Here is a 10259-nt window from a genome sequence, read left to right as displayed (position 1 = left end):
AACCTGACAGTTGTGATGGCTAAATGAAGCTTTCTGAAGCACTGAAGCTTGCATTGAAAAACTGTTCATTACTCGAAGCTTTTCAACACAGTCATCTTTGATGACATCTGGTGGCCAGAAATATGAAGAGCAACTTAAAACTACAGCTTATAATGAACTGCTTCACTTGCCCACTTTGCAGAGCTGAATTAACAACTTCTGTTTGATATCATGTGACATTTCTGTCTGATATTGGTCTGACATGCTGCTTTGAACATGTGTTTTTTGGGAGGGGGTGAAAAAATTATGTTATGTCTGTTTTAATAATAAATCACACAGCTGGAACCAATACAGACCAACAGGGCAGGGTCCAGAAACGCTAGGTCCAAGACCCAGAACCATGACAATTGTTGCAATATTCTGAAAATGTTTTAGGATGCTTTTTATGGCTGAGATGATTTTTTTAATGTTTCTTTAATTGTGAAATTGTAATAGTGGTAGAACATTTTCCCTGCAACATTTAGAGGACGGGTTGGGGACATTATTGGGGAAAACACAATATAGAATGTGTTTCTATAATATAACAGACCACTTCTTAAAGAGGTGCAGTTAAAAGGTAACAGCAGAGTTATTTTTCTGTCTGGAATTGTTGAATATACAAAACAAGACTGATGATTTTGTCTTGACAATACCCCACACATTCTCCATTGGGTTCAGTCAGACAAGGTTGCTGGCCAGTCAATCACAGTAGGAACATAATCAGCAAACTACTTGGCAATAGTTTTGGCACTGTGTGCAGTCCTCCTGGAAAAGCAAATCTGCATCTCCAAAAATCTTGTCAGCACACACAGTCGGAAAGGATGAAGTACTTTAAAATCTTCCAGTGAACAGCTGTGATAACTTTGTGCATTGGCATGGCAATATTCTCCCAGTCTGAGGACGTTTATTTGTAAATAAAGTGAAAAATGTACTGTCATACAAAAAGAGAACACTGGACCAATGAGCAACAGTAGGCCCCCAAGGGACTGTTATATGTTAAGGGCTGTAGTAACCTGTAAGAGCTATTTGCACTATTAATGATTAGCATCCAGATTTCTAACTTCACTATTTCACAAAAGGTTAAAAAGTGAATGTCCACAATTCAGACTTTAATTGCAGGATATTTTTAAAAAATCAATTTAGCAGGAGCAAAGCAAAAGCAAAATTAAATAGTAATAATCACAAAACGATAAACAATTCACCTGAATCCTTTACTAATTAACTTACTCTGAGCTAATGCTTATTTTTCTTTCGAGGAGAGACAGGCACATACAGGCCTGGAGATGTGTTTCTCAGTGTTCTGTGTTAATGGAAACAATCCAACATGGCAATGATGGTGATGATGAGCAGAGAAAGAGCCAAATCCAAGTTTAATTTGTAAGTCCACCATCTGGACAGTGGTGGTTGATCCCTCTGGTGTCACTGCGGGAATTTTCAACGGCGAACTTCTGGGATCCAATCTTCTGAACTGCTCATCTCGCAGGACTGCCGGAAACAGACCCAAAACATTTCTGGGTGCTCCAATTTATGCCCTTTCAAGTGCTGACTCCATCTCTCCTCCCTAGACATCCTATCACTCTGTTTAAATAGGATCCACCAATATCTAAACTTAAACATAATTATGTTTACCTGATAATATTCTGGTATTCAGCTTGGATTTGATTTATGTTTTGGAATAAGAATAAAGATAATCTATTATTAGCATATATGGAAAATAATAAATGAAAATGGCTCAGTTGTAGCCCTCTGGTCATCTTTAACACATAAACCTGGATGTTAAACCCTTTACCCCCACCCCCCCACCCCGCCCAAACTGTGATGACAGGGGTGGCCGGGGGGACTTCAGTCTCTCTTGATCTCATGTCACTCAACAACCTAGAGCTGCTAACAGTGAAGTTTTGTTTTTATGTTAATTAATATGGCTACACCTCTTTGTTTTGGATTATAACAGACTGAGAATGTGTGAGGGAACTGAGGAGACGTGAGTGTGTGTGCAGATGTTTTGGACATGTGAGTCTCCTGCAGAAAGACATGTCTTTCTTTAATGTCTGCCAAGTAAGTCATTAAACTAATTAGTAATATTAAGCCTCTTTTCCCTGGAGCCAACTTCATGTATATTCCATGTAACAAACCTTAGTGTGGTCATGTGTAAACTAACTGTTGGAGTTGCTAAATGTTCACTAAAGGTGTTTGTGCGTGCCATTTTTAATCACACCACCAGATGGCAGCTCTTAGGTACCATTGTGAGTTCAAAGAGTGTTGGGGAACAGTAGAGACAATGCATTAACTAATCATGATGTTTCAGAAAAATCTAATTGTTTTTCACCACTCAGCGACACACCCGCTAGGGTTTCTTCCATTCCAGCTTTTTCATTAACCAAACACCTAGACAGAGCTTCAGTTCCTTTGAAACCTGATGCTTAGCCTTGTCCACCCTAGTGGACAAAATCCAGTTTATTTGTGCTGTATGTTTGTTTTTTCTTACAGGAGCAGCAGTTGGGATTGCGCATTTCTATTTGCACTCTGTAATTTCAATATATTTCTACGTATCACAGTGCATTTAGATCACAATTCTGATTGCATAGGCTGCCAGACAGGAAAGGATTTAAGAAAACAAAAACAAAACAAAAAAACATTATACATGCTTATCTTAGGTACTCTTCTGTGGAACCAGCTTCCAGTTTGGAGACAGACACCCTCTCTATATTTAAAATTAGGCTCAAAACTTTCCTTTTTCATAAAGCATATAGTTGGGATTGGATCAGATGACCCTCAATCCTCCCATAGTTACATGCAATAGCACTAGGCTGCTGGGGGATATCCACAGCATGTCTTTGTCCTGTCTTCATCCATTCACCCTCAACTGGTCGTAGCACATGGTTGCCCCTACCTTAGACTGGTTCGGCTGGAAGTTTTTTCCTGCTAAAAGGGAGTTTTTCCTTCCGACTGTCACCAAAACACTTACTCATAGGGGGGTCATATGATTGTTGGGGTTTTCTCCGTTTTCTTTATGTTATTGTACTTCAAACAAAAAGCTTGAAATAGCTTACTTTAAAACAATTGACAAAAAAAAAAAGAAAGATTTCAGCATTAAAGTCTCAAATCAAAAAAACTCATTACTGTGCATATTGAGATTGCCATGCACTATTCCAACAATAGAGGACCTAATTGAATCATACTTTTAAATTGGATTTAGCAACAAGGAAATACTTTTGATTTTGGCTCAGAATCACCACGTTATCATAAGCATCCGGACTTTGTCATGAACTGGATTTATTCAGAAGAAAAGAACACACTGATTTGGATGAGTTGATAGCCTTTGTGTATCAAGAACTACAGCACAATGGAGAGATGCAAGGATATCGCTGGTTACATATTTGAGTTATTCAAATGGGATTTGTGGTACAGCAGGACACAATCCCACAGATTATTGAAGTAATCGATCCTCATGGTTTGGAGCACAGCATCTTAGGCATCAGCAGTACTGCACTAAAGGGCCAAATGCTATTTGGCACATGAACTCTTATGATAAATCAGTGCCCTTTGGTATAGGAATTAATGGATGCATTAATTGTTTCAGTTGTTTTATTGTTTGGATGGAGGCATCCACGAGAAATAACGAGTCAGAGGTCATGCTAACTATTATAATCAAAGAGTTACGCGGTTGGGTGGTTGTCCAGAGAGGATTCGTGCCGGGCACAGAATACAGACAAGTCTCCAGCAGGCGAATGTTTCTTGGGAGAAACCACAAGGACACTTTTGCCAGAAATAGGAGTTTTATTTCTGGATGCAGTATGGGCAGTGCATTAAATCCTGGTGGGGAATACCAGGAAAACAGTTTTTGGATGAACACATTCAAAGCCCTCAAAGAGAATGAACACTTTTCTGGAGCTTTTCTGGATAAAAATCTAATTCAGTTCTGCTTTCTTGATCTCATTCAAGTGACAGAAAGACTAAGATGTGGATACATTAACATTGATACCAATTTTAGACAAAAACAGGAAGTCAAACAAATGCTTCTAAACTGTACCACCTGCTCTCATTTTCTCTATCAGCAATGAACTCTCTCACTTAATAGTGAATATACAGTTGTCTCAAGCTGCTGGTGGTGTTGTGGTTAAAAATGCTTTATAAATGTTTTATCCATGGTTTCTGACCACACGCAAGTGACCAGCACTGCTTCCGAGCATAGGAGAATGGCACAGCTGCAGGGGCTGGAGTGCTGGAGGTGTGGGCGGCTGGGCCACCTGAAGTGGGATTGTCCACTAATGGAAGTGGGACGATGCTGCGTCGCCGGTGCTCCAGCACCCTCCCCCGGTGCTGGAAACAGGGTGGGTGGAGGTGAAGTGGGTGTGTAGTGATATTCACTGAGACCACTTCTCTGGTGAGCCTGGTGAAGGAAAGAGATGAGTTTGGGCCGAAGGTGCCAACTTCCACCATTGCTGTCTCCCTCCAATTGATAACCATCTCACACAGGGTTTCTCAAACAGCTTTCTCCACTCCGTACGGTTTGTACCAATTTGTCACACTTCAATTTGGCTTGTTTGGAGCCCCTGCCACCTTTCAGTGCATGGAGTGCAGTGGAGGGGTGGTGCAGTGAGCTCTCGGGGCGGTGTCGGCGCAGCAGAGGGAACAGGTGTGTGTGCTGTGACTAATGACTTTCTCCCTGTATATAGTGATGGTGGAGACTGACAGGGAGTGTGTGCAGTGGAGGAGCTGCGATACACTGAGCGAACTCCTAAGCAAAAAGAATAAAAGCAAACAAAAACACATCAAGTGCACTGTGTGGGTCCGATCTTTGTCACACTGGCCTATCATCATAGGCCATCATAGGCCCATATCATCACCATCATCATCATACAACCCCCCCCCCCCCCCCCCCCCCCCCCCCGCCACCACCACCAAACCCCAAAACATATATGTGTCTATTAGAACATATATAAAGAATCAATATATATTTATGTTTACCAACTGGATAGTGTAGTGGTAACACTACTCGTCTTTGGAGTCAGGCATTCAATTCTGGATTAACAAGGTCCGTGTCAGGTGTCTGGGAATCAGGATACACTGATGATACTACTGGAACAAGAAGGCATACATGGGGAAGGGATGAGTACAGGGCGCTGTTAGAATTCTACTATGCAAGTAACCCCAGCGGAAAGCATTACATGAAGAGAATGTGGGACCTATGGAATGTCAAGGTTTGGCATGGCAGACCGTGGGGGTGTAGGGAAGGAGGACCCAGGCGCGGTGCCCTGTGTGTAAACAGTGCGTTTATTTACAGTGTATGAAACTAAACAACAATAAATTCCCGTGCTTTCCCCAGACTCCCGTGTCGTGTCTTCTCCCAGTGTTTGTGCTTTCCGCTCCCGTGTCTCAGCACTCCCCATGCTCGCTGCTGTCTGGCACTCCACCCTTCTCCTGGGGACATAATAGAAGCAGCCGTCACACACTAACCAAGCACAACTGGGTGACTAACGTGGAGTCTCAAGCAATGATCCCGCGTTGGTGGGAGCTCCAAGACTCTCTTAAGTAGCTCCCCCGACGAGGCCTGATCAGGAGCAGGTGTGTGGCTTCGGGTGTGGCCAGTCCACCAGCAGGGCCACACCCACCAGGCCTGAAGGCGCCCGCAAACCGGCGCTCGCAGAAACACATACACATACACACACACACACATCCGCAAACAGGGAGAAGAGGGACAGCAACACCAAATATACATATAATATAACCAGTCCATAACTGCTCAGGGATCCTGGGTTGCTCAGACCCAGAACCCTGACATGGAATCTTTGATAGCCAACATCCAGACTAATGGCGAAACAACTAGTAAACAACTAGTACTCAGTGTTCCAATATTCGGAAGAAGCAACTGCTACCACAATTGAAGATCAATGAGGTACAAAACAAAAATGGCAAGGGGGGCGTCATCTTCACCCATGATTGGGTAGGAAGCCACAAGTATGACTGAAGGTGCGATGAGTCTTAGAACAGCTGACCTGAGAGGTAGGATCATGGCTAAGCTGGAAACCTGGATCCTCTGTGGCTGATTACCAAGTCTATGTGAAGTATCCTCTGCAGGTCTACTAGAAGATGTGAATGCAGCATTACCGACAATCCCTACTGCGACGTTCACTGAAACCAACCAGTTGATGTACACCATGGCACAAGTGATACTTGAGGTGCATGGGTAGAAGGTGAACAGAGCAGTACCCTTCATGGAGAAGGGATGGAGACTAGAGGCCATGATCAAGGCAATGCAGAGAAAAGTTAGCCAACTACTGTATGAAAGCTGAAGAAAGGTGTGATGAAGAAAGGGATACCTAACAAGTACAGCAATCTGTCTATACCTGAAGCCTTGGAAACTGCCAAGCAATGACTCACAGCATTGGTCAGCTGCTTGAAGGGATATACCAGAGAGATAGAATTCAGGGGAATAAATCAGCTCTACTCAGTGGCACGGGAACAATATGAGAACAGCCTCACTAAGACTGGAGCTGGAGCAATACTGAAAGAGCATATAGGAGAAGGACACAACCCATAACAACAATGCGCAGTGGCAAGTAGAGCTAACTGCAACTTTCCCAAACAGGTCCCAGTGATTGTCAAAGTGGCAGGCATCTAAGAAAGAGACTTTAGCATGATGAGCTGGACAGCACCAGGCCCTGACATGATTCATGCCTATTGGCTAAAGAAGCTCACTGCACTCCATTAGCGTGAGGTCAGCACAAAAGAACCAGTTGCTTAATAACAAGTATGATACAATTCAGAGAGGTATATTAACCCATAGTGAGTGAGAAAGGTGACTGAAAAAGAAATACTCAGTGCATCATGGGAATCCCCCAGTAGCCTACATCTATTGCAGCATAACTAAAGGAGGATTCAGGGTCACCTAATCTAGCCCTGACTATATGCTTTAGCAAAAAGTTTTAAGCCTAATTTTAAAAGTAGAGAGAGTGCCTGTCTCCCACATCCAAACTGGAAGCTGGTTCCATAGAAGAGGGGCCTGAAAACCGAAGGCTCTCCCTTCCATTCTACTTTCAAATACTCTAGGAAGAGCAAGTAAGCCTGTAATACAAGAGTGGTAAATGGACTGGTTCTTATATAGCGCTTTTCTACTCATCTGAGCACTCAAAGCGCTTTGCACAACTTGTGCATTCACCCATTCACACCCATTTGCACAAGCACATCTTTCTAAGTGCTTCATAGCTAACATTCACACACATTCACACACATTCACACACACTCCGATGGATGAGCAATTTGGGGTTAGTATCTTGCCCAAGGATATTTGACATGTAGACTAGAGGAAGCCAGGAATCGAACCACCAACCTTCTGATCAGTGGATGACCTGCTCTACCACCTGAGCTACAGCCACCCGGGTAAAGTGCTCTAATGGGGTGATATTTTACTACAAGGTCATTAAGATAAGATGGGGCCTGACTATTTAAGACCTTGTATGCGAGGAGCAGGACTTTGAATGCAAATCTGGATTTAACAGGGAGCCAATGGAGGTGGCTCTTCTGTGTTGTGCCATGCGCTTGTGAAGTGGCTGCGTAGTACACAAGTACACTCTTTTGAGGATGCCAATGTTCACATTTTGGACAGAGAGGACAGATGGTTTGAAAGAGGAGTGAAAGAAGCCATCTATGTCCACTGTGAGCGACCATCTTTGAACAGAGGCGGTGGTTTACGACACCAACTATAATCCAGTTTTGAGTTCCCTCCCGAGACGCCTTAACGCCCACTCACATCCTGGGCCATCTGACCTCAGGAATTTGCATGATAAGGTGGGGCCAGGTTTCACAATGAACTCACCCGAAACTCTGGCTGATTGGGACCCACACCCAGTTTCACACCTTGGCTCAGGCGATTAGAGGATCATCAGGGGGTCCTTTTGTCCCTCTGTGGGGGGACACTCCCACTAGGTTTATATCTGGGACTCTCCACCATTTGACCTTAGAACTGAAGAAGCTTCTCGGATGAGAGGTGAAACGTCTTCAAGTAACTTAAAGAAGTCCAGACGCTTTTCTTTGCAAGCTCCTTTGACTACGATGACCTGGATGACTGAGAACCTTCACAGACTGAATGTAGTGTAAAGCGCTTTGGGGTCCTTAAGGACTAGAAAAGCGCTATACAAATGCAGGCCATTTACCATTTACCACCACTATGTCCAGTTGGTTAGCCACCACCATTTTGTCCGTCTGTATCTGTAAGTCCCACAGGATCTTAGCTCGGTCATTCTCCACCACCCTAGGGAGCGTCTCCCATTTTGACCCTGGGACTTCCAGGCTGTATTTGGCACAGATGTTCCTGTATACTACTGGCCACTTGGTTATGGCGTTCCATATATGCCCTGCCTGCTAGCATATTACACCCTGCTGTTATGTGCTGGATTGTCTCAGGGGCATCTTTACACAGCCTGCACCTGGGGTCTTGTCTGGTGTGATAAACCCCAGCCTCTATGGATCTTGTGCTCAGAGCTTGTTCCTGTGCTGCCATGATTAGTGCCTCTGTGCTGTCTTTCAGTCCGGCTTTGTCCAGCCACTGGTAGGATTTCTGGATATCAGCCACCTCTGCTATCTGCCGGTGGTACATACTGTGCAGGGGCCTGTCCTTCCATGATGGTGCCTCCTCATTCTTGGGTTTCTGCTGCCTGAGGTATTCACTGAGCACACGGTCGGTTGGGGCAGTCTTACTGATGTATTCGTGGATGTTCGCTGCCTCATCCTGGACTGTGGTGCTGACACTCACCAGTCCCCGGCCTCCTTCCTTCCACTTAGCGTACAGCCTCAGGGTGCTGGATTTGGAGCAAACCCTCCATGCATGGTCAGGAGCTTCCTTGTCTTGATGTCAGTGGCTTCTATCTACTCCTTTGGCCAACTTATTATCCCAGCAGGGTACCTGATCACGGGCAGGTCGTAGGTGTTGATAGCCCGGATCTTGTTCTTACCGTTCAGCTGACTTCTCAGTACTTTCCTGACCCTCTGCAGGTACTTGGTGGTTGCAGCTTTTCTAGCAGCCTCTTCATGGTTCCCATGGTTCTCATTGTTGAGTATATTGTTCTGTTTGCTTTGTTTTGTTTTGTTATGTGCAGAAAATTGTCATAGTGTAATTTTGGTTGCCTACTTGTATTATCACAGATAGGGGGCAGGTGTCAATAAGAATTTATTCTTCTTCCTGCTCCTTTTCATGCATGGAAACAGTGTTACTTTAATTGAAAGGAAGGTTGTGTATGGGAATGCATTACTGCTGTACCATGTGTGAAACAAAAATTTACCTGTGGGATCCCCAGGTACTTGTAGCTGTCTTCTATGTCTACAATGTTGCCTTCTGGTAGTTCGATCCCTTCAGTTCTGTCTACCTTCCTTCTCTTTGTTATCGTCTGACTACATTTCCCTTCCCTTCTGGGGGTCCTTGAGGATCAGGACTGTGCAGCGTTCGGTTAGCCATTCTGGGTGTCTCTCGTCAACTAGCAGCTGGTTCATTTGTACTGCCAGGTGCTCGTGGAGTGCAGTCAGCTTCTTCAGCCAGTAGGCGTGAACCATGTCGGGGCTTGGTGCTGTCCAACTCTTCATACTGAAGACCCTTTCTTGGATGTCTGCCACTGTGATGGTTACTGGACCCTGTTCGAGGAGGTTGCTGTGGTCTGCCCTCAGATCCATTAGCCGCTGAGCATTGCCGTTATGAGTTGCATCCTTCTCCCATATGCTCTTCCAGTATTGCTCCGTCTCCAGCTTTGGTGGTGCTGTTCTCATATTGTTCCCCTGCTACTGAGAGTACACCTTGGCTGGTTCTGTGGAGAACAGCTGGTTTATTCTCCTGCCTTCGACCTTTCCATGTCAGAGGCTGAACTCAATGTTCTATCCATTTAGCATCACCTCCCTAATTGTCTGAACCTCTGGAGGGCAGCACGGTGGTTAGCACTGTTGCCTCACAGCAAGGAGGTCCTGAGTTTAATTTGACCATCAGACCAGGGTCCCTCTGTGTGGAGTTTGCATGTTCTCCCTGTGTTTGCATCGGTTCTCCCTGGGTACTCCGGCTTCCTCCCACAGTCCAAAGACATGCAGTTGGTGGGGATAGGTTAATTGATCAATCTAAATTGCCCATAGGTGTGAATGCAGGAGTGAGTGTGAATGCTGGTCCATCTCTGTGTGTTAGCCCTGCGACAGACTGGCGACCTGTCCAGGGTATACCCCGCCTCTCGCCCTATGACAGCTGGGATAGGCTCCAGCGCCCCCTG

This window comes from Neolamprologus brichardi, chromosome 7, assembly GCF_056152115.1.
Source record: "Neolamprologus brichardi isolate AB-2024 chromosome 7, ASM5615211v1, whole genome shotgun sequence".
NCBI lineage: Eukaryota > Metazoa > Chordata > Actinopteri > Cichliformes > Cichlidae > Neolamprologus > Neolamprologus brichardi.
The sequence above is the reverse complement of the archived record's forward strand: the minus strand, read 5'-3'. Positions refer to the sequence as shown.